The 26,068-nt window shown below is 36.4% G+C and overlaps 1 pseudogene; it reads left to right on the forward strand.

The window, feature by feature from the left end:
• The window catches only part of LOC103604161, a 44,843-nt pseudogene extending 24,965 nt beyond the window's left edge, over positions 1-19,878 (forward strand).
• Positions 19,879-26,068: the final 6,190 nt, after the last annotated feature.

Genomic DNA, 26,068 nt, shown 5'->3' on the forward strand with positions numbered 1-26,068 from the left:
TTTTTTTTTTTTTTTTTTGTCTTTTTTTTTTTCTCGTGTCCGGCAACGGATCGCAACCCTCAGTGTCACGCCCGTACCGGACCGGGACCGGCAACAGGATCGCAACCCTCGGTGTTGCGCCCGCACCTCGCTCAGCCAGTGAGCGGGAACCGGTCTGTATGTGGGATCCGAACCCTCAGCGGGAGCATCGCTGCACTCCCAAGCGGCGCACTGTAGCAGTGCGCCACCTGGCCGGCCGAAAGTAGACATTTTGAATTATTTGGAAGAAGATTCATATATTAAAGCAGTAGTAAGAGATTTTACTCAAAACACACAGGTAGCTTAATATTGCTTATGTAATTCAGCGAAGTACAGATTGATCACATGAACATTTATTCGACAGCACTGCAACATAATAGCATGTAATTAATGAATAACTAGCACTGCAAATGGCATCCTCAGTCACAGTAAATTAGTGTTTTGTATTTGCTATATTGGATTTTAATTTTCATATTCAATTTATATTTTATTTTGGCTTTATAAGTAACATAATTTAGACCCTACTTTAATGTTTATACTTATTTTAACTACAATTATGAAAATATTTTTCAACACAAATTCTAGAATAATTTATTTAATAAAGGGATTACTACTCAAATTTAAGAAACACTGCATTAACAAAAGAACAGGTGAATTTTACTTCAGCTTGTAATGAAAAGGCACTTTTTCCTCCCTTCTCTTCTACTTTACTACCTCAAATTTTGAATGGTTTATAATTCAGTCACTTAAACTTTTGTATGTGTTTGAAGCCTTGAGGCCTGTCTTTCTTCCAGGAGCCCAAACACATTGGAAAAAGTATAGTGCCCAAGGAAGTGCATGCATTACATTTGTAAGAACTGATGGAAAATATGAGTCAGGTTCTATTTACATCTATGCATGTATTATCTCATATAACCTCTGGTACCTGACTTGGTTCTATGGGAATGGAGCTCCCTGTTTTAGTTTTGATATAAGTATTAATGAATGACTTTATGTTTGGATCAGCATGGTGTCAAGAATATTCGATATTGTTATAACAGTTTTCTGTCTCTGGAAGGTATAGATGGGGGCTCCTCAAATTTATAAGGTACTTCAAAAAGCTCATGGAACAAATAGAATTGAAAGATAATACGAATCTTTCCATGAACTTTTTGAAGTATCATCTGATGGCCTGGCTTCTTAAATGGCTCTGAAAAGTAGATGATTGGACATACGTAATACAGGTTGAGCATGCCTAATTCAAAAATTCAAAATCTAAAATGCTTCATAATCTGAGACTTCATGAGTGCCAACGATGCCACAAGTGGAAAATTCCACATCTGACCTTGTGACAGGTCTCAGTCAAAACACAGGAGCACAACACAGTTTATTCATCAACCCTAGGGAAAAAAAGACCCAGCCCCCTTCAGCTGTGATGTAGCTTTTCCATACACTCCCAGATTCCCCCACACAAGCATGCCCACACAGGCTGGATGTGCCCACTGCGGATTACCATGATGCCCCATATGGGGCCAACACCTATGTGCCTTATTCACTGTGTTTTTTTTGCTTATTCTCTGCTCTGTGGTGTAAAGATATCATTGGCAATGCTAAAAGGCCTACAGATACCCCTGTGGGTAACAGTGATAAGAAAAAGAGGAATCATTTATGCTTATCTGCATCACAGAAAGTCAAGATGTTAGAGAGACTAGAAAGCAGGGTAAGTGTGTAGTGTTGAAATGACCACCATATATGACATAAAGAAACAGAAGGATAAACGGTTGAAGTTCTATGCTGAAAGTGATGAACAGAAGTTAACGAAAAATAGAAAAACATTGCATTAAGCTAAAAGTGAAGATCTCGATCATGTATTAAAAGACTCAATCTTTCAGTGTCGTAGTGACCACATGCCATTTAATTGTATGCTGATCATGAAACAAGCAAAGATCTAGCACAACGAATTGAAATTGAAGGGAACTGTGAATATGCAACAGGCTGGTTGCAGGAATTTAAGAAAAGACACAGTATTAAATTTTTAAAGATTTGTGGTGATAAAGCATCTGCTGATCATGAAGCAGCAGAGAAATTTATAGACAAGTTTGCCAAGGTCATTGCTGATGAAAATCTGATGCCAGAACAAGTCTATAATACTAATGAAACACCACTGTTTTGGTGTTATTGCCCCAGAAAGACACAACAGCTGATGAGACAGCTCCTACAGGGAATTAAGGATGCCAAGAACAGAATAACTGTGCTGGGATGTGCTAATGCAGCAGGCATGCATAAGTGTATACTTGCTGTGATAGGCAAAAGCTGTGACCTCGCTGTTTTTCAGGAGTGAATTCTTTACCAGTCTGTTATTATACTAACAAAAAGGTATGATCATCAGAGACATCTTTTCTTACTGGTTTCACAGACATATTGTACCAGTGGCTTGTGCTCACTGCATAGACGCTAGACAGGATGATGACTGCAAGATTTTGTCATTTCTTGACAACTGTTCTCATCCTCCGGCTGAAATTCTCATCAGAAATAATGTTAATGCTATGTACTTTCCCCCAAATGTGACTTTATTCATTCAGCCATGTGACCATGGTATTCTTAGAACAATGAAGAATAAATATAAAAACTCTTGAACAGCATGCTAGCTGCAGTGAATAGAGGTGTAAGGTGTGGAAGGTTTTCAAAGGAGTTTAGCATGAAGGATATCTTATATGCTGTTGCCAATAGTTGGAACATAGTGATTAAAGACACAGTTACGCATACCTGGCACGACCTCTGGCCTGTGACTGTGTTTAGTAATGAAGATAAATAAGCTGGTGACTATTTGAAGGATTCTGTATGTCAAGTGAAAAATAAATGATGTCTAACCTCCTTACGTGTGCAAAAAATATATCTTCAGAGTCTGTCAGTAAGCTGGAAGAAGTGGATATTGAAGTTTCTTCATATTGATAGTGAGGTTCCAGCTCATTCACTGATTGGTAGTGAAATAGATGAAATGGTCACGAATCAAGGTGATCATGGTAATAGTAATGATGAAGATGAGGTTGTTAACACTGCAGAGAAAGTGCCTATAATGGTGAAAATGTGTGATGGGCTTAATGAAGACTAGAGCAGCATGCGTTCATAACAGAACACGAAATTATGTCAGTTCGTAAAATCAGACTTCTAAGACAAAAACCACTAGTAATGAGACAGAAACTGGAGGAAACATTTTAAAAAGCTGTCCAACAGAATGCCTTCTCACCCCTGGAGGATCTACTTCTTGGTCCCTCAACTGCTTCTGTTTCTTCTCATTAACAAATGAAAAACAAAAGTGTACAGTAACCTTGTAATCCAAGCACAGCATTGTAGGTGGAGACTGAAAGCTTGCGATTGTCTGTTGCTGCTGTCGTTTAACAGCTGATACAGGTGCTCTGGTGATGCTACTGTGCTGCTTAGTTACCCTGAACACATTATTTTTTTTCACTGTATTAATGGTATGTCATATTTTTTACTCTTAAGTACTTATGTGTGAGTAAATGTGAGAAAATGATTGCTTATTGGTATCACATAAATGCAGAGTCAGGAATGAGGGTGATGCCAAACAACCACAGATTGTTCACTGGGTGGCTGAGACAGTGACACCTTTGCTTTCTGATTGTTCAATATACACAAACTGTTTCATGCACAAAGTTATTAAAAATATTATATAAAATTGTCTTCATGCTATATTTATAAGGTGTATATGAAATATAAGTGAATTTCATGTTTAGGCTTGTGTCACATCCCCAAGATATCTTGTTATTTGTATGAAAATATTCCCAAATCCAAAAACATCCAAAATCTGAATCACTGTTGGTCCCAAGCATTTTTGGATAAGGGATACTTTAACTTTATTTTGTTATCCTTTTAGTATTTAGATATTTGGAGAAGAATTTCAACAGATTATCTTCATTTTGAGCTAGAGGTAAAAAAAAAATAATAAAAAATGAGAAATGTTGATTCTAGATAGCTTATTTTTTCTTTTTTTAGTGTATGTTAGAAGAAGTTCTCTGCCTAATTGATATGGAATTAGATGGCCGTGAAATTACTGTAAGGAGATCTGAGAACAATCTTGGAAATTTGGTAACTAATGCAATGTTGGAAGATACTCATGCTGATGTAGCATTACTTAATTCAGATGATTTCATTATTTAACTTGTTAAAAATAAACATTATGCTTTAAAAATGACTAAAATTACATTTCAAAATGTATTGTAGCAGTAGACTATTTTTATTATGTGCAAAGTCCTATTTAGAAAACTGTTCATTAGCTTCATGAGATCAGCTCTTCATTTTCTGTTTTGCTCAGGTAAGCATTCAGAATTAGATAGTTCAGTTTATTTGAAAATTAAAGCATCAGGTTTTTAAAATTTTGGCTTTTGTACTCAATGAGATTTTTGAATGAAGATTTGGCCATGTCATTTATCTGTTTTAAATTTGGCATGCAGGCAAGCCTTGATTATACAAGAAGTAATTGATCGAAATCTTTCAGTTAAGGTTTTGCTTTTTTATCAGCTTTCCCTTCTTACCTATGCAATACGAGGCATTGGTAAGAGAAATCATGTAGGGTGAATGGGGAACTTGTTCTCTAACCTAATTGTTTTTGTGTACTAATGGCCTGAAGTTGGCCTACGTAGGGTTATAAGGTATTAAGAATCTTTAAAGAGAATAGAAAACTAAAGCTAACACTTTGTGAAACCAACTTTGATTCATGTGACATAATCCAGAGCTTTAGACTAGGTTCCTGATTATTTCAAAAGTATAGAATGTGACATCCTAACCACAAACTTCTTATAATGCCATTTTCACTGAAAATACAAGTGATCTTGATCTTCCACATGAATAATATAGGTTAGTTCGTGGAAACATTTCCTGAGTGTGAAATCTGTTAAATTTTAGAATTGTTTGTTTAGGAAGTCTTTGGAGTTGCTCCCTCTGGAGATTTTAAAAGTATATCATTTTTGCTTTGGGATGACTTAGGCATGATCCTGTCTAAAAGCAGGGGGAGAGGTAGTGGCTATTCAGTTGTAACATTCTGTAATTAAAGAGAAAATGATTGCTAATGTGAAATTAAATCTTCCAAAAATGGATATGCTATATATAATCACATGATTAAGGAGGAGTAAACATTGGAAAGGGATTGGAAAAATGATCAGGAACTTTTGGTAATGTGGTGAATAACTCTGAAGTTTAAACATAACATTGAATCATAAAGGTGACATTTTATGGAAAAATTCAATTAAAATGTTTTTTCCCCCTTTAATTACTGTAGGTACTCTCAGATCTGATGGAATACATCCAATGGGGAATTTCACTTTGTGTGACCTTTTGGCTATTCTTCCCATAGTGGATCCAGTTTTAGTTGTCTGAATAACAGGTGCATAGCTGCTTGAAGCACTTGAGAATGGGGTTTACAATTACCCAGCTCTGATGGAAGGTATGAATATAAATTTCTACTAATTGATGTACTCATCAATTATGTTTTGTATAATAGAACTGAAAGAAAACTCTGAACTTAAATATAATTTAACATTTAAAAAATTTAAATTTATAAAGCTTTAAAAAGTGCATAAGAATGGTTTTTTAAAAATCTCCAAAAGACTGAGAGTGATAAGTGCTGGAGAGGTTGCAGAGAAAAAGGAACTCTCATCCACTGTTGGTGGGGCTGCAAAATGGTGCCGCCTTTATGGAAAATGATATGGAGGTTCCCCAAACAATTACAGATAGGTCTACCATATGACCCAGTGATTCCACTGCTGGGAATATACCCAGAGGAATGGAAATCATCATGCTGAAGGGATACCTGTACTCCAATGTTTATTGCAGCTCTGTATTCAATAGCCAAGAGCTGGAACCAGCCCAAATGTCCATCCTCTGATGAGTGGATAAGGAAACTGTGGTATATCTACACAATGGAATACTACTCTGCTATAAAAAAGAATGAAATACTACCATTTGCAACAACATAGATGGACTTAGAGAAAATTATATTAAGTGAAACAAGTCAGGCACAGAAAGAGAAATACCACATGTATTTCTAAAATAAATAAATAACACACAAACAAAAAAAGGAGGGGGGGAAGAAGACAGAATAACTACAAAAATTCCTTGAACTATTTAAGTCAAAAGAACAGACACGATGTGGTGGGGGGATGGGGTGGTGAGTAACTGGTAAAGGGGCATGATAATCAAGTACAATACATTTTGAGAAATTAAAAAAAAAATTCTCATTGTTGGTGTTGATAACACCAAGGTGGAAGGTTCTGATCTCTGCACCATCCAGCTACAAAAAAAAAAAAAAAGAAAAGAAAAAGAAAGAAAAAATATATATATATGTACATATATATCTCAAATTCCTTTTTTAGTAAAAAAAATACATATCTCAAATTCTTTTTTTTTTACTAAATTGGCAAAGTATTGGTCTGTAAAAATTAGGATTGCTTTTAGTTGTATAAGGTATATTGGACAGGTCCTTAATTTTAATATTTAGGTATCTAAATTTCTTTGTTTCTTTTCCTTTTCTTATTTGAGAAATAAGGTATTACCTTGTTGGCTGGGTTTATACCCAAATCCTACTGTAGATTTCCTAGGTAAATGAGACTGGTAGACTTAAGAGGTTGAGGTCCTTTTCTCTCTACCTCTAACCTTTAAACCAAAATATATGACAAGCCAGCAGCTCAACACTGCAATCTATAGTATCATACTGTACATTTTATAGTGTACCATAGTGGCAAGAGTTAATAAGAGGTTGAAAAAAGAGTGAGATCAACCACCTGGAGAAAGATTATAGAAAAGTCTTTTGCTTTTATAAAATGGTACGTCAAGGTTTGTTTAAAAATCTTTATGGTGGTAGCATTCGCATACCATATAATTCATCCATTTAAAGTGTATAACTCAGGTTTTAGTATGTTTACAGAGTTGTGCAACTATCACCACATCAATTTTAGAACATTTTTTGTTACCCTCAAAAGAAAACTTGTATCCATTAGCAGTAACTCACTATTTCCTTCCAAACTTCCCAGCCCTAGACAACTGCTAGTCTATTTTCTGTCTCTATGGGTTTGCCTACTCTGTATAATTTATATAATAGGTCTTTAAAATGTTTTTCTGTTTTTAATTGACATATAATAATTATGTGTGTTTATGGGGTACAGAGTAATAGTTCCATACATGTATATATTCACTGTGTGATGATCAGATCAGTCTAATTAGCATGCCATCCTCACAAACATCATTTCTTTCTGATGAGACCATTTGAACTCCTCTCTTTGAGCCACTAATACAATAAATTATTTTTAATTATAGATACCTAACACTATAGAATACTAGAACTTATTCTTTCTACCTAGCTATAATTCTGTATTTGTTAAACAACCTCTCCCTATCGCCCCCTCCAAACTACCCTTTCCAACTTCTAGTAATTTCAATTCTACTCTCTACTTCTATGAGCTCACTTTTTTTTAGCTCCCACATATGTGTCAGAACATGAAGTATTTATCTTTCTGTGCCTGACTTGTTTCACTTAACATAGTGTATTCCAAGCTCATCCACATTGCTGAGAATGACATGATTTCATTCTTTTTTATGTCTGAGTAGTATTTCATTGTGTATATATACCACTTTTCTTTATCCAGTTTCATTATCCAGTGTCTTTACCCTAGTTTCATTCTTTTGCATATGGATAACTAGCTTTCCAGGCATCATTTATTACAGAGTATGTCCTTTCCCCTATGTATGTTCCTGGTGCCTTTATCAAAAACAAGTTGACTATAGGTGTGTAGGTTTATTTCTGGGTTCTCTATTCTGTTCCATTGGTCCATATGTTTCTTTTTGTGCCAGTACCATGCCATTTTGATTATTATAGTTTTGTAGTATATTTTGAAGTTGGGTAGTGTGATACCTTCAGCTTTGTTCTTTTTGCTCAGGATTGATTAGGTTGTTTGGGGTCTTTTGTGGTTCCATATGAATGTTAGGATTATTTTTTGTTCTATTTCTCCGAAGAATTTAATTGGTATTTTGACAGGGATTGCATTGAATCTGTAGATGAATACCATGGGTACTATGACAATATTAATTCTTCCAATCAATGAATATGGGATGTCTTTCTATTTTTTTGTGTGTGTCCTCTTTAATTTCTTTCATCAGTGTTTTGTAGTTTTCATTGTAGAGATCTTCTGCCTCTTCATTAGATTTATTCCTAGGTATTTTATTTTTCTTTGTAATTAGTGTGAATGGGATTGCTTTCTTGATTTCTTTTTCAGCTAGTTTGTTGTTTGTGTATAGAAAAACTACTGATTTTTGTATGTTGTTTATCTGTATCCTACAACTTTACTTAATTTGTTTATCGGTTCTAGATTTTTGGTGGAGTCTTTAGGTTTTTCTTTTTATATATATGATCATATAATCTGCAAACAGGGACTATTTGACTACCTCTTTTGCAATTTATATGCCCTTTATTTCTATCTCTTGCCTAATTTCTCTGGCTGGGATTTCCAGGACTATGTTAAATAACAGTGGTGAAAGTGATCATCCTTGTTTTCTTCCTCTTCTTAGAGAAAAAGCTTTCAACTTTTTCTCATTCAGTTTTATGTTAGCTGTGGGGTTGTTACATAGGACTTTATTGTGTTGAGATACATTTCCTCTATACATACTCTGTTGTGAGGTTGTTATCATGAAAGGATGTTGAATTTAAAAAATTTTTATTTAATTGAAACATACTGATTGTGCATATTTATGGGGTACAGAGTTATATTTCAATACATGTACACAGTGTGTAGTGATCAAATCAGGGTAGCTGGCAAATTTATTATCACAATAATTAATCATTTCTTTGTGAAGAGAACATTTAAGCTCCTCTCTTTTAGCCATTTGACAGCAACAATAAATTATTGTTAATTATAGACACCTAGCACTGCTGTACACCACTAGACCTTATTTTTTCCTATTTAGCTGTAATTTTGTGTCCATTAACCAACATCTCACTATCCTTCCTCCCCTTTCATGCCTCTAGTAACCACAGTTCTGCTCTCTGCTTCTAAAAGTTTAGCTTATTATTTTTTAGTTCCCACAGATGAGTGAGAACATGCAGTATCTTTCTTTCTGTGCCTGTCTTATTTCACTTAAAATAATTTTCTGCAAGCTCATTCATGCTGCTGTGAATGCCTTTATTGTTTTTATGGCTGAGTAGTATTACATTGTGTATATATACCACCTTTTCTTCATCCAATTATCAGTCCATGGACATTTAGGTTTATTTCAGCTTTATTCTTTTTGCTTGGGATTGTTTTGGTTATTTGGGGTCTTTTGTGGTTCCATATGAATGTCAGGATTGTTTATTCTATTTCTGTGAAGAATTTCATTGGAATTTTGATAGGGATTGAATCGAATCTGTAGATCTCTTTGGGTAGGATGGTCATTTCGACAATATTAATTCTTCCAATCCATGAACATGGTATGTCCTCCCATTTTTTTTGTGTGTGTCCTCTTTAATTTCTTTCATCAGTGTTTTATATTTTTCACTGTAGAGGTCATTCATGCCCTTGGTTAAATTTATTCCTAGATTTTTTGTTTTTTGGTACTTATTGTAAATGAGATTGCTTTCTTGATTTCTTTTTCTGTGGCTCTTTGTAGCAGCTCAGCTGAAGTGGGCAACTCTGGGTGAAGCAGCTGTGGTCATGGGTGGGCCCCTGTGTCCTGAAGAGAGATGCTGGGTCTCTCTGCAGCTCCTCAGCTGGGGTTGTTGCCCCATGCAAGGTCACTGGAGTTGTGGGCAGGTCCCAGTGTCCCAAAGAGAGATGCTGGGTCACTGTGCAGCTTAGCAGCTTAGTCAGGTAGCCCTGGGTGGGCTCACTAGAGCTACAGATGGGTCTCTGTGCCCTCAAGAGAGGTGTGTGGGAACTCTACAGTTTCCCAGGTGGAGTGTGTGGGTCTGGTTTGGTTTGGTGGAGCTGCAGTTGGTGAAATGTCTGTTCATGTTTTCTTGGCCATTTTCTAATTGTATTGTTTGTGTTTTTACTGTTGAGTTTGGACAGTTCTACAGCTACAGAAAATCTTGCTGAGATTTTAATAGAAATTGTGTTAAATTGTACATCAATTTAGGGAGAATTGACATCTTTATTATGTTGAACCTTCCAATCCACAAATGTGGTATGTCTCTCCACTTTTTTTAATATCTTCTTTGGTTTCTTTGATTAGCATTTTGTAGTTTTCAGCAGATAAGTCCTGTACATGTTTTGCTAGGTTTATACTTCAGTATTTCATTGTTATGTACAATTATAAGTGGTTTTGTAGTTTTAATTTTGGTTTCCATGTGGTTACTGCTCGTAGAAATACCATTGATTTTTGAGTGCTGAGATTATATCACGCAACCTTACTAGTTACAGGAGTTTATTTATATATTACTTCAAATTTTCCATGTGTCATCTGCAAATATGCAAAAATTTCTTTTTTTACAGTCTGTATGCCTTTTATTTCTTTTTCTTTCTTAGTGTACTGCCTAGATCTTTTAGCAGTATGTTGAATAAGGTTGGTGAGAGCAGACATCCTTGCCTTGTCCTGATTTTAGGGGAAAACACTCATGTTTTCACCTTTTTGATTTAGCTGTAGATTTCTTACAGATGCTCTTTATCAAGTTGAAGAAATTCTGCTGTATTCCCTATTTTCCAAGTTTTTAGTCATGATTGAGTGTTGAATTTTTTCATTTTTTTTTTTCATAAATCCATAGAATAATATGATGTTGCCTCTTTAGGTTGTTAATATGGTAGATTGCATTGATTGATTTTCAGATAGTGAACCTGCCTTGCATCCCTGGAATAAACTGTACTTGGTGGTAGTATACATTTATTTGTATGTATTACTGAATTCTATTTGTAATATTTTGTTAAAAATTTTTATGTCTGGGGCCGGCCCGGTGGCGCACTGGATAAGTGCGCCGCTTGGGAAGTGCGGCGGCGCTCCCGCCCGAGGGTTCGGATCCCACATACAGACCGGTTCCCGCTCACTGGCTGAGCGAGGCGCGGGAGCAACACCGAGGGTTGCAATCCCGTTGCTGGTCCCCAGTCCGGTACGGGGGCGACACTGAGGGTTGTGATCCGTTGCCGGATACGGAAAAAGACAAAAAAAAAGACAAAAAAAAAAAAAAAAAAATTTTTATGTCTGTATTCAATATTCATGAAGCATAATAGTGTGTAGTTTTTCTTTTTGTATCATCTTTGGTTTTAATATTAGGGAAATACTGGCTGCATAATATGAATTGTGAAGCATTCCTCCTTATCTTTTTTTGCATAAAATTGTGTGGAATTGGTATTAATTCTTCTTTAAGCATTTGGTAGAATTCTTTAGTAAAACTCTCTGAGTTGGTAGATTTCTTTTTTTTCGAGGCTTACTCCATTGTAGGTACACACTAAGTTTATTTATCCATTTACCTAATAGTGGACATATGGATTGTTTCCAATTTTCTCCTTTTATAAACAGCACTGCTGTGTGAATCCACACACACAGTGTCATCCGGTGTAGATATGCTAACTCTCTCTAGGATCAAACCTAGAAATGGAGTTGCTGGGCATGTACATATGCAGCTTTGCAAAATTGCTCCCCATAGTGGTCATAACAATTACTAATCTCACCTGCAGTGTATAAAGTTCACATTTTGTCACTTGGTATTATCAGATGGTTTAATTTTTGCCAATCCCCTCATTAAGAATTATTCCATTTTAGACTACTGAATAGAAAAGATGGAGTGAGAATTTAGGTGTAGCCCCCAGAGCACTTTCTTTAATCCTTTTTGTCCTCTACTGTGCTACACAGTTATGTGGGGACTTCAAAAAGTTCATGGAAAAATAGTATTAAGTGATAAAAATGAACAGTATAAACTTTATTTCTCAACATAAGCTCCATCAAGTTTAAGAGACTTTTATAAGCAATCATACCAGCTGTTTACTCCATCCTGGAGAACTGAGGGCCTGGGAATTTAACCATGTCAATGCAGTCTTTCTTACCTTATTAACTGAAGATAAATGGGTGCACTTCAAAGATTTTTTAATAGTAGGAAACATATAATCTTTATACCTCATAAATATGTACAATTAATACGTGTCAATTAAAAATAGATTAAAAAATATGTTTTTTAAAAATAAAGAAGACCAAAGCAGGAAAAATAAAATTAGGAAATAGAAGTCAGAAGAAGCCAAGTCAGAACTGTAAGGTGAATGCCTAATGATTTGCCATCGAAGTGCTTGCATAATTGCCTTGTTTGATTCGAGAAATGAGCAGGAGGAGCATTGTCGTAGTGGAGAAGGACTCTGGTGAAGCCTTCCCAGGTGTTTTTCTGCTAAAGTTTTAGCTTTCTCAAAACATTTTCATAAGAAGCAGAATAATAACAATAATGTTATTGTTCTTTGGCCTTCCAGAAAATTAATGAGCAAAATGCCTTGAGCATCCCCCAAAATCTTGCCATGATCTTTGCTGTTATCTGGTCTGCTTTTGCTTTGACTGGGCCACTTCTACCTCTGGGTAGTCATGGCTTTGATTGTGCTCTGTCTTCAGAATCATATTGAGAAAGCCATGTCTCATCTCCTTTTACAGTTCTTCAAAGAAATGCCATAGGATCTTAATCTTACTTGTTTAAAATTTCCATTGAAATCTGATCTTGTCTGTAGCTGATCTGAGCACAACAGGTTTAGCAACCATGTTGCTCAATTGTAATTTTTCAGTCAGAATTGTGTAACCAGTTGAGATGTCTATGGTGTTGGCTGTTGTTTCTGCTGTTAATTGTTGGTCCTCCTCAATTAGGGCACAAACAAGATAATATTTTCCTCACAAATTGCTGTGGATGATCTGCCAGACTTCATTGTCTTCTCATCCCTTCTCAAAATGAGTTACCCATTTGCTGATTTCTTTGGGGCTTTTCCCCATAGGCTTTCCGTAAAGTATTGATGATTTCATCATTCTTTCACACAAGCTTTACCATAAATTTGATATTTGTTCTTAGTTCAATTTTATCAGAATTCATGTAAGGGCTCTTTAGAAACTGATACCTTATACTTCTTAGTGCTTCAAAGTAGATCCAGTTCAGACATGTTATTACAAGTTAGTAAAAAGTTATTTTGGTGCAAAAAAGTTTTGAAATCCATGCACAGTTTTTCGCAATACACATTTTCCATGAAATTTATGAAGATCCCTTCTATATGAGAATACTTCAGTTTGTGGAAAAATAGAATTAAAAGATAGTCTGAATCCTTATATGAACTTTGTGGAGTACCTTCGGATACCAACACAGTAGCTGAGAACTGATATTCTATCCTATTATGACCAAACATTTTTATTGTATGAAGTGACTGCCTTCTCTCTCCTCCTTTTATTTGTTTTCAAAATGATCGTACAATAAAATTGATTTTTTTGTTGTTGTTGTACAGTCCAGTGAACTTTAATAACACATGTGTAGATTATATAACCATCACCATAATCAGGATAAAGAAAAGTTTCATCACCCCCCAAAAATTTCCTCATGCTATTCTTTATAGTCATATTCCTCCCTTTTAAAGCCTTGCAACCACTGATCTGTTTGTTCTCAATCACTATAGTTTTTTTTTTCATAATGTCACATAAATCATGTAATCATACAGTATATAACCTTTTGTGAGTAGGCTTCTTTTGCTCAGTATAATGCTTTCAAAATTCATTTAAGTTGTTAAATGTCAAAAGTTTGTCATTTTTGTACAGGTTTCTGCGTGAAAATTATTTTTCATTTTTCTGGAGTAGGTAGCCTGGAGTAGGGTTGTTTTTAACGTGATCAATATATGTTTGTTTTTTATAACAAACTGTTAAACCTTTTCCAGAGGGGTTGTAATATTTTTACATTTTTACCAGCATTGAAGAGTTTTAGCTGTCCAGCATTTTTGTTTTATCTATTCTAATAAGTATGTAGTAGTATCCCATTATAGTTTTAATTTATGTTTCCTTTGTGACTAATGATGTTGAACATCTTTTTATGTACTTCTTTTCTATCCTTATATCCTCTTTGGTGGAGTATCTAAATCTTTTGCCCATTCAATATGTATGGGGAAATCAAAATTAAAATTACAATATTACTTAAAAATTCTCCAAAGAAAATGAAATACTTAGTCAAAAATCTAACAAAATATGTATACAGTATGTATGCTGCAAGTTACAAAGTGTTTATGAAAGAAATCAAGGAAACTTAAATAAGTGGGGAGACAGACCATGTTCATGGATTAGAAGACTCAACATAGTAAAGATGTTAATTCTCTCCAGATTGAGCTGTACATTTTAATTCAATTTCTATCAAAATTCCAGAAAGATTTTGTAGTCGTAAGTTTATTTTAAGATTTATATGGAAATACACAGAAACCTAGACTCACTAACACAATTTTGGTAAAGAAGTTTAAAATGGGATGAATACCCAATGTAAAGGCTTAATATAGCTACAGTAATCAAGACTGTGGTATTTAGTAGAGGAGTAGATACATAGATAAATGGAATAGAATAGAGAACCCAGAAATAGACCCACACAAATATGCTGATCTTCTCCGCACTCTGAACCACAGCTCCTTTTTTTCAGTTTTGGTTCTTGTGGAACCAAGGTTCTTGTGGAACCTACATCCTGGTGCCATTTCTGGTATGTTGAGTTTAGGCTAGGAATTACTGGAGGGAAAGAAGGTAGTAAACTCACTGCCAGTTCAGTGATATTTTAAATTCTGGTCTTTTTCCAGAATGTACCCACAAAAGTTTACTTTTCAGAGTCTTCAAAGATCTGTTTCATCCATTCTGTCCAGGTTTTATTAATGTACAGTCATGCATCGCTTAATGATGGGGATTCATTCTGAGAAATGCATCATTAGGCAATTTCATTGTTGTGTGAACATCATAGAGTGTACTTACCCAAACCTAGATAGTATAGCCTACTATGCACTTAGGCTGTATGGTATAGCCAGTATAATCTTATGGGACCACTGTCATATATGCAGTCTGCCTGACTGAAATGTCGTTACATGGAGCATGACTGTATTTATTGGGATGGGCAGGGTGGAGTGTGCTTATATCTAACCCAGAATTAGAACCTCCTCTCTCAGATTGCAGATTATGACTGTGTGACCATCTTTGGTCAACCTAAGATATTATGCCATCAAAGTCTTTCTTTTTTTTCCCTCCCTCCCTTAATCCCTCCCTCTTTCTTTCTCTCTCTTCCTCCCTTCCTTCCTTCTGTCCATCCATCCTCCCCTTCTCCCCTTCTTCTGCTCTGGGTGCTTTTGGTTTCTTACATAAACTAGTAAAGGGAAAATAGAAAGGTATGTGTGACTTTGTTTCTTTCTTCCACCCTATTGCCGAATTCCAGTTTTCTTTCTTTTCATTGTTGGCATCTTTCCATTGGCCAAGCCTGCTCCTTGCCATCTCTGTCATTGCCTTGTCATCACTGCCAGCGGATCTGCTCTTGGTCAGTCCTATGTGCTTCTCATTCATTTTTTTCCCTCATTTTTTGTATCTCTGACTAGTGCTTTTCTTATAATTCTCTGCTTTCATGCAAAATCCTTCATGTCAGAGCAGTTTTTCTTTTCTAGTGATGTAACAATTATAGTGAAAATCAGATGTATTTTTTCTCATTGTCTCTGTGTTGTTTTTCTTTGATGGGGATCTATTGTGGTATATGTGTGGGGGCAGGGCAGGGAGAGATGAGTACTATATTAATGATCCAAGGATGTATCAGAAGCCCTGTACTTTGGGTAATTTTTTTTTTAAAGATTAAAACAAGCAGTACTGTCTTTTTTCCTTCTTTATGTTAACTAGCTATTTGAATAACTTGATCTTAGTTTTTATGCTATATTTAGCACCTTTTCACTACATCAAAGCTTAGAAGAAAGAATACTTTATTAGTAAGGAGATTTGTATCTAATATGAATAACTTGATCTTAGTTTTTATGCTGTATTTAGCACTTTTTCACTACATCAAAGCTTAGAAGAAAGAATACTTTATTAGTAAGGAGATTTGTATCTAATCATGGTTCTAGTACAGTGATTGTTAGGTAATACTAAATATTAATTTTACTACTTATTCATTATATTTTATTTATGAATGAAGTAATAATGATTGGATAATACCTACTGCAAATCTGGGTACCAAACAGGGTAGTTCCCTTTGGTCTGAAATTTCAAGAGGAATGAGCAGGTGCAGGGGAGGAAAAGAGAGAACAGGCAGTGGAACCCAAATGAAGAGTCCTTCAAGAAGGTCATGCAAGACTGAATTTATGAATTTAGAAGGCAAATTGCAAAGGAATAAACCATTTGGTTTTTCCTTTCCCCACATTTCCAGTTTTACCTCAAAATTACCAAAAGGCTAAAGGGAATAGAGGAAATATCTGTGATCAGAAGTAGTTATTGGAGAAAAATTAAGGATTCGTTAGGCTTACACTTTAAAGATGAGAAAGGGACTTCGCTTCTTCCAGGCCATGGTACCCGTTTTTTGTGCCCTCCCAGCACCCTGTGCCCACTTCTCATGTAATTCTCATCACTCTGTGTGACCATTTCCCACTTACTTAACCGTTTCTCAAACTAGATGACAACATTCTTGATGGCAGGATTTGTATCTTTCTAGTACCAAGCACAGTCCATGATACATAGGAGGTGCTCAGTGATTATTTTATTAATGAATGCATTTTAAAGATATTAAGAAAATAATCACTAATAGCAACAAATTCATTGCAGGCAAACACATGAGAATTGTGTATTCTAATTGTGAGAAGATGAATAAGACAAAAAATGCTTATTAAGATGAACAATTCTATCTTACTTATACTCTGTGTTACTCAGGAGAATAACCATAATAATAAAACTTTAAAAATTCCATTGCTATTCACTTTAAGCACATTATATAAGTTGCCCAAATGAGAAGTGGTTTGATTGAAATTTCAGAGTATCTGCCCTTAATACATTCTATTTGGTAGTCTTGTTTGAAACTAGTTCTTTTCTCTGCCCAAGATGTCTTAATATGTATATGTTACAACTTGAAATTATGTAAACTTCTTACATGTTGGTTTCAGTTACTCTGGAGGATTTCTGCCTGACTCCTTTAAGTTGCTCCTCTGGAAACCTCTAAAGTGAAAGTCACATTTACTATATAGCCTGTGCCTATAAGTTTAGTAAAAATCTTTTTAGCCATTTCTTAATGTTGAAGTAATAGTCAAGCAGAAACTAGGTAATACTTATATTTCGTATGGACTGCATACATAGCCAGCATTTTTAACAGATGTGTATATTGTCTGCTCTACCACTGTATTCCTTTAGGAACTGAGGATGGAAATAGACAACAGAAGTCTCAGAGTAGTTTAAAGTTGTAGGAGAATAGAAATTCTCTTTGAGTGGAAGAAAATAAGAATGAAATTTACTATCATCCCTTTATTTCTTGAAAACAGGTCATTTGGCAAATTCTTCCCAGCTATGTAAAGCCATCAACCTGTACATGCTTTGGTCATTTAAGTAGCATAATAAAATGTGCTCACTTAAAATTTAATGCTTTCTCTTACCTATTATTAATATATCTTTTGCAGAATTATCCAAGAATATATTTTTAAATTTCAGATTTCCTCAAGTTGCTGGAATAGAATTTGGATTTGATCCAGATGCAGAACCAGGAATCATAAGAGATACTGTAAAAGTTCAAGGACAATACTTACGGGAAAAAAAAATTACTTTCTTGCTATTAAAGAGTACATTGCTAATGTGAGATTAATTCCTTTTGAAAACGTTTTAAATAGTCATTATCTTATGTTAATACATACATTCATGTACGTGCACATAAACGTGTAATTTTCTTTTGATGATTTCAGACCCATTTAAATGTTTTCCATTTTTATAGTTGATGAATTAAGTTTATTTTATCATATGCAAATTTGATTTTATTAATTTTTTCTATTATCAGATTTAAAAATACAGAACATCCAATGTTCATGCTTATTAATGGTGTTCTCTAAATGACTGGCAAATATAGCCAGGGGTAGCTAAACAAATACAAAAAATGCCATAATGGATTGCTGAACTTAAAATTTAGTGATAAACACTTCTAACACATTTAATGTTCATATTTCAAGTATATTTTAACTGTTTATGTCATGTTTAGTTATGTACAATAAAACTTCGATGACAAAATCTAAAGGACCTTTAAGCTTAGTTCAGAGGGTTCTTCAATTCTGGAGTCTAGAGCTGTCAGGGTGGTGGCAGGAAGCTTGTTAAAGCAGATTTTAGAGTTGCTTTGCTCAGAAGCAGATTCCAGAGTTCCAGTGCTGAAAGCCATTTGGTAGGTTTCAGATGAGGTTCAATATTAACATTCTAAAGAGACCTCTCAGTTGATTCTATTTTGTAGCAAATTTAAGCATTGTATGTAGCCCACTCCTAAAGCTGCTAGCCAATAGAGCTAAGGACAACAGATTCAAGGCCATCATGTTTAGATCCAGGGAGAGGGACAGAAATTTAAAGTATGTTAGTTTACATGTATGGAAATTTATGCCTTTTTGTACAAATGTATGAAATTGCATTTCAGAGCGAACTATAAATTTAAAATATATATTTGTTTTGATTTATTCATATTTCTGGATTAGAAAATAGAGTGTATTGATATTTCAGGGGAAAGATAGTTACATTATGCTTAGAAGTTGTCCTCGAATGTTTGACACAGAAACTGCACACGTACTTTCTACAGTAGTCATGAATCACTTTGAATCAATAAAAATTTTGCATGGACGGAAGAAGTGACTTTCAGGCCATCAGATGAGTTTAATTACTATTACAAACAAATCATCACTAACAGGTGACAATATAGTTTATTTTATTAGAAGTGTTTCTTTTTTGAATAATTTTTTGTTAAATTCTGAGCAGCAGACAAATACTTTTTGGCACTCTATTTTCATGTTTAGGGAAATGTAATAAAAAATGAACAGAATAATAAAGACCGAGCTTTATTTGCCAAGGCAAAAAGCTAGACCTGAAGGAAATAAAGTTATAAAAAAGGCATAAGCAAAAATTCAAAGCTAAAAAGCCCAAATAAGTTCTAGAAAATTATGTTTTTCAAATTCTTTTTCTTCACATTCTTACCTCAAGTACCTTTTTGACTTTTTTTCTCTCACTTCTATTCTGCATGAGCCACTTTAATTAGTCAAATTGGCTTACTTAGTGTCTTGTAAAACATCTTGTCTTTTCGTACCTAATAAACACTGTGCCTTAGCTTATACAACTCATTTTATTGATTCCATTTGGAAGTTTTATTCTTTTAAAAATGTCACTTAGCCATCACTCAAGACCAGATTAGACCAAATTCATAATAGGTTTTTATACTTGGTTAATTGTTTGATAAAATAATTGTCTTCCTAAATATACTCAATTTCTGAAAATCATAGTTATAATTTTAAAAGTAAAATTGACCATATTTTAAGTAAAAAAGAATTAATGTCCTTTTGATTATGTATAAACTTAGTAAATGTCTCTGTTGAAATCTTATTCATGGTCGTACAGTTGATTGTAGGGAATGGATATTCAGAGAAATTCTGGTTACAATTTTATTATTGATGTGAGTTTTAATTCATGCATTCTAATAAACTTTTAGGCCTAATTATATAATATTGATTTTAGAAGCCATAATGTATTTTAACTGGTTTTATTGTACTTACAGCTTTTGAGGAAGAGTCAGTTAAACCATCAACAGTAATTGCAGTACCTGGCATAGAAGGTCGGATTTGCCATATTTCTCAGGACATGAAAGAACATTTGCACCAACTTAGAACTGCAAGAAAGCAAGGATTAAGAAGTTTTCCCACCATTAGTGATAATGCATCTGCACATTCTGATTCTGATTGAAATACTATTTAGGTAATGTGTTTTATTAGTCAATGCCAAAGTGAATTGTCAGCATACAATTTTTATCATTGTTAAGCACAGTAATATAATTTTGATTCTTTTGTATTGTTCTGAAATTGATTTTAACTTTAGGGATATTGCTCTAAATGTTCTTCTGTTCCTTTGATTCTTATCAAGTCATGTAACTTTTGACTCCTCAATGTGTTATGCAGGAAACAATATATGTATACTTGTGAACATGTTGTTTGTGATTTAAGTATATATATCGCATAATGTTTTGAGATTAAATTACATCCACGCTTATTTTTTCATAGTACTTATTGACATATTATTATTGTTTTTCTCAATCTTGCTTTATTTTTTTCCATCTGAATAAAATATATGTCCTCTTCCTTCCATTGTTAATTTAAAATGACTTTATTTCACTTTATATTATGACTCAGATTTGATTCAAAATAAGGGGGAAAAATGTATATGACACTGATCATTACTATTCTTTGTTCCAGTAAAGATGATGATGAAGTTGTAAGATATAGCAATGGAATATTAAATATTTTCATTTTAGAAGTCCTGAGTTTTTCTTTTCTTAATGAAATAAGACAATGTAGTCTTTTTCTGCAGTTTGCTTACATGTTATTGTCATTTCAGTTAAAGCAGTCTTTCTTCTTACCAGAAAGAAATGAGAGGGAATATTGTAGCGTTTATCAATAAACTTGATAAAAACTAATTTCACAATAATTTAAAACCAGATTGAATCAAATTTATAGTGGGTTTATAATTGGTTAATTGATTAATAAAATAATGGTCTTTCCTAAATATACCTCATTTCTGATAGTTTTTAAGTTTATAATTTTGGAAAGTAAAATGCACCACCTTTAATTCTTCCTTCCTTTTCTCAGTTAAAAGCTGTGCATATCATAATTAGGGCAAAGGAACATTTCTAGCAAGGCCATGTATGCCTTTTCCTAATTTGAAAGAAAAAGATACACCTAATCATATAGATTGTGTTGTTTTATTAGACTGGTAGCATTAGCATCACATGAGAACTTATTAGAAATGCAGAATTTCAGGCCTTATCTCAGACATAGAATCAGATCTGCATTTTAACAAGATCTCTAAGTGGCTCACATATAAATTAAAGTGTAAGAAGCATGGATACACTTGATGTTGATGATGATAGTGCAAGTATTCAGCTCCCTGCTACTTCCCCTTACTGACATAGGTATCTCAGTTCATTTGGATTCTTAGAACAAAATGTCTTATATTGGGTAATTTATAAACAGAAATTTATTTCTTCCCAGTTCTAGAGACTGGGAAGTCTAAGATCAAGGTGCTAGAAGATTTGGTGTCTGGGGAGGGCTTGCTCTCAGCTTCACAGATGGTGCCTTCTTGCTGTGTCCTCACGTAGTGGAAGGGCAAACAACTTCCCTTGGGCCTCTTTTATAAGAACACTAATCCCATTCGTGAGGGCTCTGCCTTCATGACCTAATCTACCACCACATTGGGGATTAGGGTTCAACATATGACTTGGGGGGGGACACATACATTCAGCAATAGATAATTGAGATTGATTGACTACATAGTTGACACGTTATTCAATTTTGTAATCCTTTTACGAAGAATTATTTTCATATTTCCTAAATTCCCATGCGGTGATTTCCTAGACTGATAGATTAAAAACTGGCCATGAAGTCTTTGCTACTTGTTCCACAGAGAATCTTTTTTTTTTTTTTAAAGAAAAAGAAATTTTGTTAATATTAATTTTTACATTCTAGGATGTTGTTGCAGAGCAGTTGGGAGGGAGGGAGAGAGGGAAAAGGGGAAGGAAATGGGATGGAAGAAGGAAGGAGGAGGAGGGGTGGGATTGAGGCCTGTGGCCTCTCATTCCCACAGGGGAGAAGGGGGTCTTCCGGTGGTGGCTTGGTCATTACTGGGCTGAGTGCAGATGTCAGGGGTATGTGGAAAAGCCCTCCCCCACACCGTCTCAGCTTGGGAACCTGGGGCCCTTCTTAATGCAGCTTGGTGGTCATCGCTGGGCTGGTTGCATGTGTTGGGGGGCATGGCTGAGGCCAGAGGGCCCCCCCCCCCAGCTTGGGAGAGCCTGGAGTGCTTCCTGTGGTGGCTTGGTGGTTGTCTAGGAGCTGGTTGCATGTGTTGGGGGGCATGGCTGAGGCCAGAGGGCCCCCCCCCCCAGCTTGGGAGAGCCTGGAGTGCTTCCTGTGGTGGCTTGGTGGTTGTCTAGGAGCTGGTTGCATGTGTCCGTGGGGTGTGGCTGAGTCCCTTGGCCCCCTACCACCCCAGGTCAGGACAGACTGGGGCGCTTCCTGCAATGGCTCAGTGGTTGCTGCTGGGCTGGCTGCAGGTGTTAGGAGTGTGGCCAAGCCTGAGGGCCCACCTGCTCCAGCTCAGGTGAGCCTGGGGGCACTTCCTGCAGTGGTTCAGTGGTTCCAGCTGAGCTAGCTGTGCGTGTCAGGGGTGTGTGGCCAAGGCCCTCATCTCCCACCCTTGGGATTGGTTGTGGGTGTCAGGGGGCATTACTGAGGCCCCTGGCCCTCCCCACTTTCTGGCTTGGTATCCCAGGGGACTTCCAGTCCTTCTATGTATTACAGGTGTTCTTTGGTGAAATGAGACCTTTGCTAGTTAATATGAAACTTTGTCTCTGGTTGCAGGTACTTTGTTTTTTCTTTCAGTTCTGTGTTGGATTATTTGCTGTTCCCACCATTTAAACTCTGCGCTGTAACTAATTTGTTGTCCTCTGCTTACTTCTAAAATGGAGAAACTTCCTGTGGCGACCAGTACTTGAGCTGTGTGGTTGAGCTAAATTCCTGTTTTGTTGCTGATTCCCTGTGGAAGGGTTTTTGTGCAGCTCAGGTTATAATGGTTGACTTTATAGGTACTTCCGGCTCTCAAGAGATCTGAAACTCCAGTCTGGGCTGAGTCTTTTCATCAAACTGCACCCCGTGCAATTCTATTTTCCTTACCAGTCTCCTCTGAGTGGCCCTTCAATGACAGGGGGCAGATCAGCTGTCCTTGCTGTGCCCCATTGTTCCCCCAGTGGGCCCATCTCCCCCACTGCCCATGCTGCAAAACTTCCCATGGACAGGCTGTGTGCCAGTTCCTTGCAATGACTCACTGGCCTCTGAGTGGCTCCTTTTTTTCAGTTGCTGTGGCTTGTCGCTCCTACGTGGGTCCACAGGAACCCTTTCAGTGGTCTTGCTGGCCTGGGGGTCACCAAGGCCCTCTTCTCCCCTGCCGCCTCCAAGCAACTTCATCCAAAGGGCACATCTGCGGTTTCTGCCAACTCCTGCTCTGAGCACTCAGCAGCTCCAGACTGGATGTGGCTGGGGCTCAAAACGGTCTGAGTGGTTTTTTCTTTCTCTCATTATGTCTCCTCCCACCTTCATGCACTCCGTAGGTCTCTCCTCCTCTTCCCCTGAGCTCCAGCAGCCCCAGCTTGGCTTTTTTTTTTTTTTTTTTTTTTTTTTTTTATAGTTGTGAATGGTTTTATTTGTGGGAGAGAGTGATCCTGGGGACTGTCTATTCTGCCATCTTGACTGGAAGTCCTCCACTGAGAATCTAATTCTCTGTTTCTTGAATCTGGTCTGTGTGACTTTCTTGATCAACAGAAAGCAACAGAAATAACATTTCAGGACTTCCAAGGCTGGTCATAAGAAACTTTGTAGCTTCTGTGTAGATTTCATGGACATTTCCTCTAAGAGTTCTTGAGCCACCATATAAAATGTCTAACTACCTGAGACTGCCATTCTAGAGAGGCCATGTGTTAGGTGCTCCATTTGACTGTTTCAGCTGAGCTTAGATGTTCAGCCATCCGTACTAAGATACCAGTCATATGAGTAAAGCTGTCTTAGACCCTCCAGAGAAGTCCATCTGCCAGCTGAATACCATCAGGTGACTTCTGTTGATGCCAGTGGAACAGAAGAATCAAGCAGCTGAGCCCTGTCTGATTCTCTAACCACAAAAATTGAGATATAACAATATGATTTTCTAAGACATTAAATGTGTGGTGTTCTGTTAGTCAGCAATAGACCACCTACATAGAACATTCAAACACTTTTACAGTACAGGAGAATTATTACAGGTTATGCCATAAACTTTTAATTTGGGTTTATCTTCATTTTAAGATTGGTCATTTTGTATCAATAGCCCAAGGATAAAATTTAGTGAAAGAGAAGTTAGCTGAGATGGGTTTGTGGTATGTCATCTTGGCTAGGCTAAACTACATTCTGTAGAATTCTCTTTCCAGTACAGTTCTGGACAAGTAGGCTAGAAGAGATAGTCCCTTGCAAGAGCTGGAGGATGGCATGGAAGCATGAGCTATTTTGTAGCAGACACACACCTTCTCTTAATTATTCAGTCAAACACTCTACTAGCTGCTGTTGTGAAGAGATTGTGCCGGTATAATTAATGTCCCTAATTAATTAGGGAGATTATCCTGCATGGGCCTGAGTTTATCAGTTGATAGGCCTTAAAAGAGGACATAGACCTTCTCTGGAAACTGAAATAATAGCTTCAGCAAGTGTCTGTGAGGCTCTAGTCTTCTTGTGATCTTTTCTTTCTGATTGCCTTCCCTATAGACTCTGGGATTGTTTAACCAGCCTCCAAAACTGTGTAAGCCAATTTCTTGTTATATGACATGTACACACACACACATGTATGCATAGACAGATAGACATCTTCTGCTTGTTCTGCTTGTCTGGTTGGACCCTGACCCAGGTTTTTGTACCAGAAGTGGTTCTAGAGGAACAGATCTTAATAAGGATGAGTTCTCTGAATTCGTTCTGAACTTCTGGAATTCTTTGTCTAATCTGATAAAATTTAAAGGTGCTAATTAAGCCTGTTTCCAGTGGTGGAAAGGACACTGGTAGACTATGGTATGATGTTGCAAAAGAGTTACTCAAGTGATCATCTTTAGATACTATAATTGAGTACCTATAGAAGGTGAGAATCAGGGTGCTTCAGTCTGAGCTACTTGAGAACATTTTAGTTAAAATAAGGAGTGTAATGGAGCTGGCTGGTTACTAACTGCCCTAGTGAAAGTGGCAAAGAAAAAGATGAGCTCAGGGCCTTAAATTCCTAGCTAAATGACCTGACAGCCTTTATATCTTCCCTCAAAAAAATCCTATTCTGTAGCCATAAGGGTGGGGTTTCTGAAAATGAAAGTCACAGTCTTTTCCTGTGAGTGGCAAACTGAATTTCCAATCACTTCCGTTAAAGTTTGGTCACTGATTAGGAAGTAAATGGGCTTCTACAAATGAGAGTGGGGAAATATGGGTAGATTCTGATAAAACTGGGGAGCTCAACCTCCTAAATGAAATTGCTCTTTGTTTCTAGTAGCAGCAGTCCTTCCACCTCTGCCTGAGGAAGTATGATGTTTGATTTTATGTGTCAACTTGAGTGGACCACAGGGTGTCAAGATATTTGATCAAACATTTTGGGGGGTTTATGTGAGGGTGTTTTGGGATAAGATTAACATTTAAATCAGTTGAATGAATAGAGCAGATTGCCCTCCATAATGTGGATGGGTCTCATCCATGAGTTGAAGGCCTAAATAGAGGAAAAGGCTGACCCTCCTCTAGGAAAGAGAATTTTCCTGCCTGATGGCCTTTGAACTGGGACATCAGCTGTTCCTGTTTCTACAACAGCCTACCACCCTTCAGCCTTCAGACTTAAATTGTGACACTGGCTCTTCTTCCTGGCTCTACAGCAGCTTCTGGCCTTTGGACTTTAACTAGAATATCAGCTCTGCTGATTTTGGACTTGCCAGCCTCCATAATTGCATGAGCTGATTCCTTAAAATATATACTCATGTGTAAATATACATATGCACACACACACACACATCTATTTCTCTGGAGAACCTTAATATAGGAAGACAGTTCCCCTTTTCTGAAAAACTGGGAATAGCCTCCCCTGAGGTATTTGCCGACAAGGTACTCCTGACCCTCCTTGGGACCTACTCCCCAACACCCCTTTGTGTTTCTAGATGTATAGCTAGACTCAAGTTGAAGTAGTCCTCAAAAGATGTGGTACAAGGCACACCTTGTGACTCATGAAGAGGTGTGATATACACCAAAAAGATCTGGATGTTTTTTCAATTTATATAAACAGAAGTCAGGGGGATACGTGTGAGAATGGAGATTAAGGGTGTGTGATCAAGGTAGAAGGAATA

Source organism: Galeopterus variegatus, unplaced genomic scaffold (genome assembly GCF_000696425.1).
Source record: "Galeopterus variegatus unplaced genomic scaffold, G_variegatus-3.0.2 Scaffold131, whole genome shotgun sequence".
In the NCBI taxonomy this organism is placed as follows: Eukaryota; Metazoa; Chordata; class Mammalia; order Dermoptera; family Cynocephalidae; genus Galeopterus; species Galeopterus variegatus.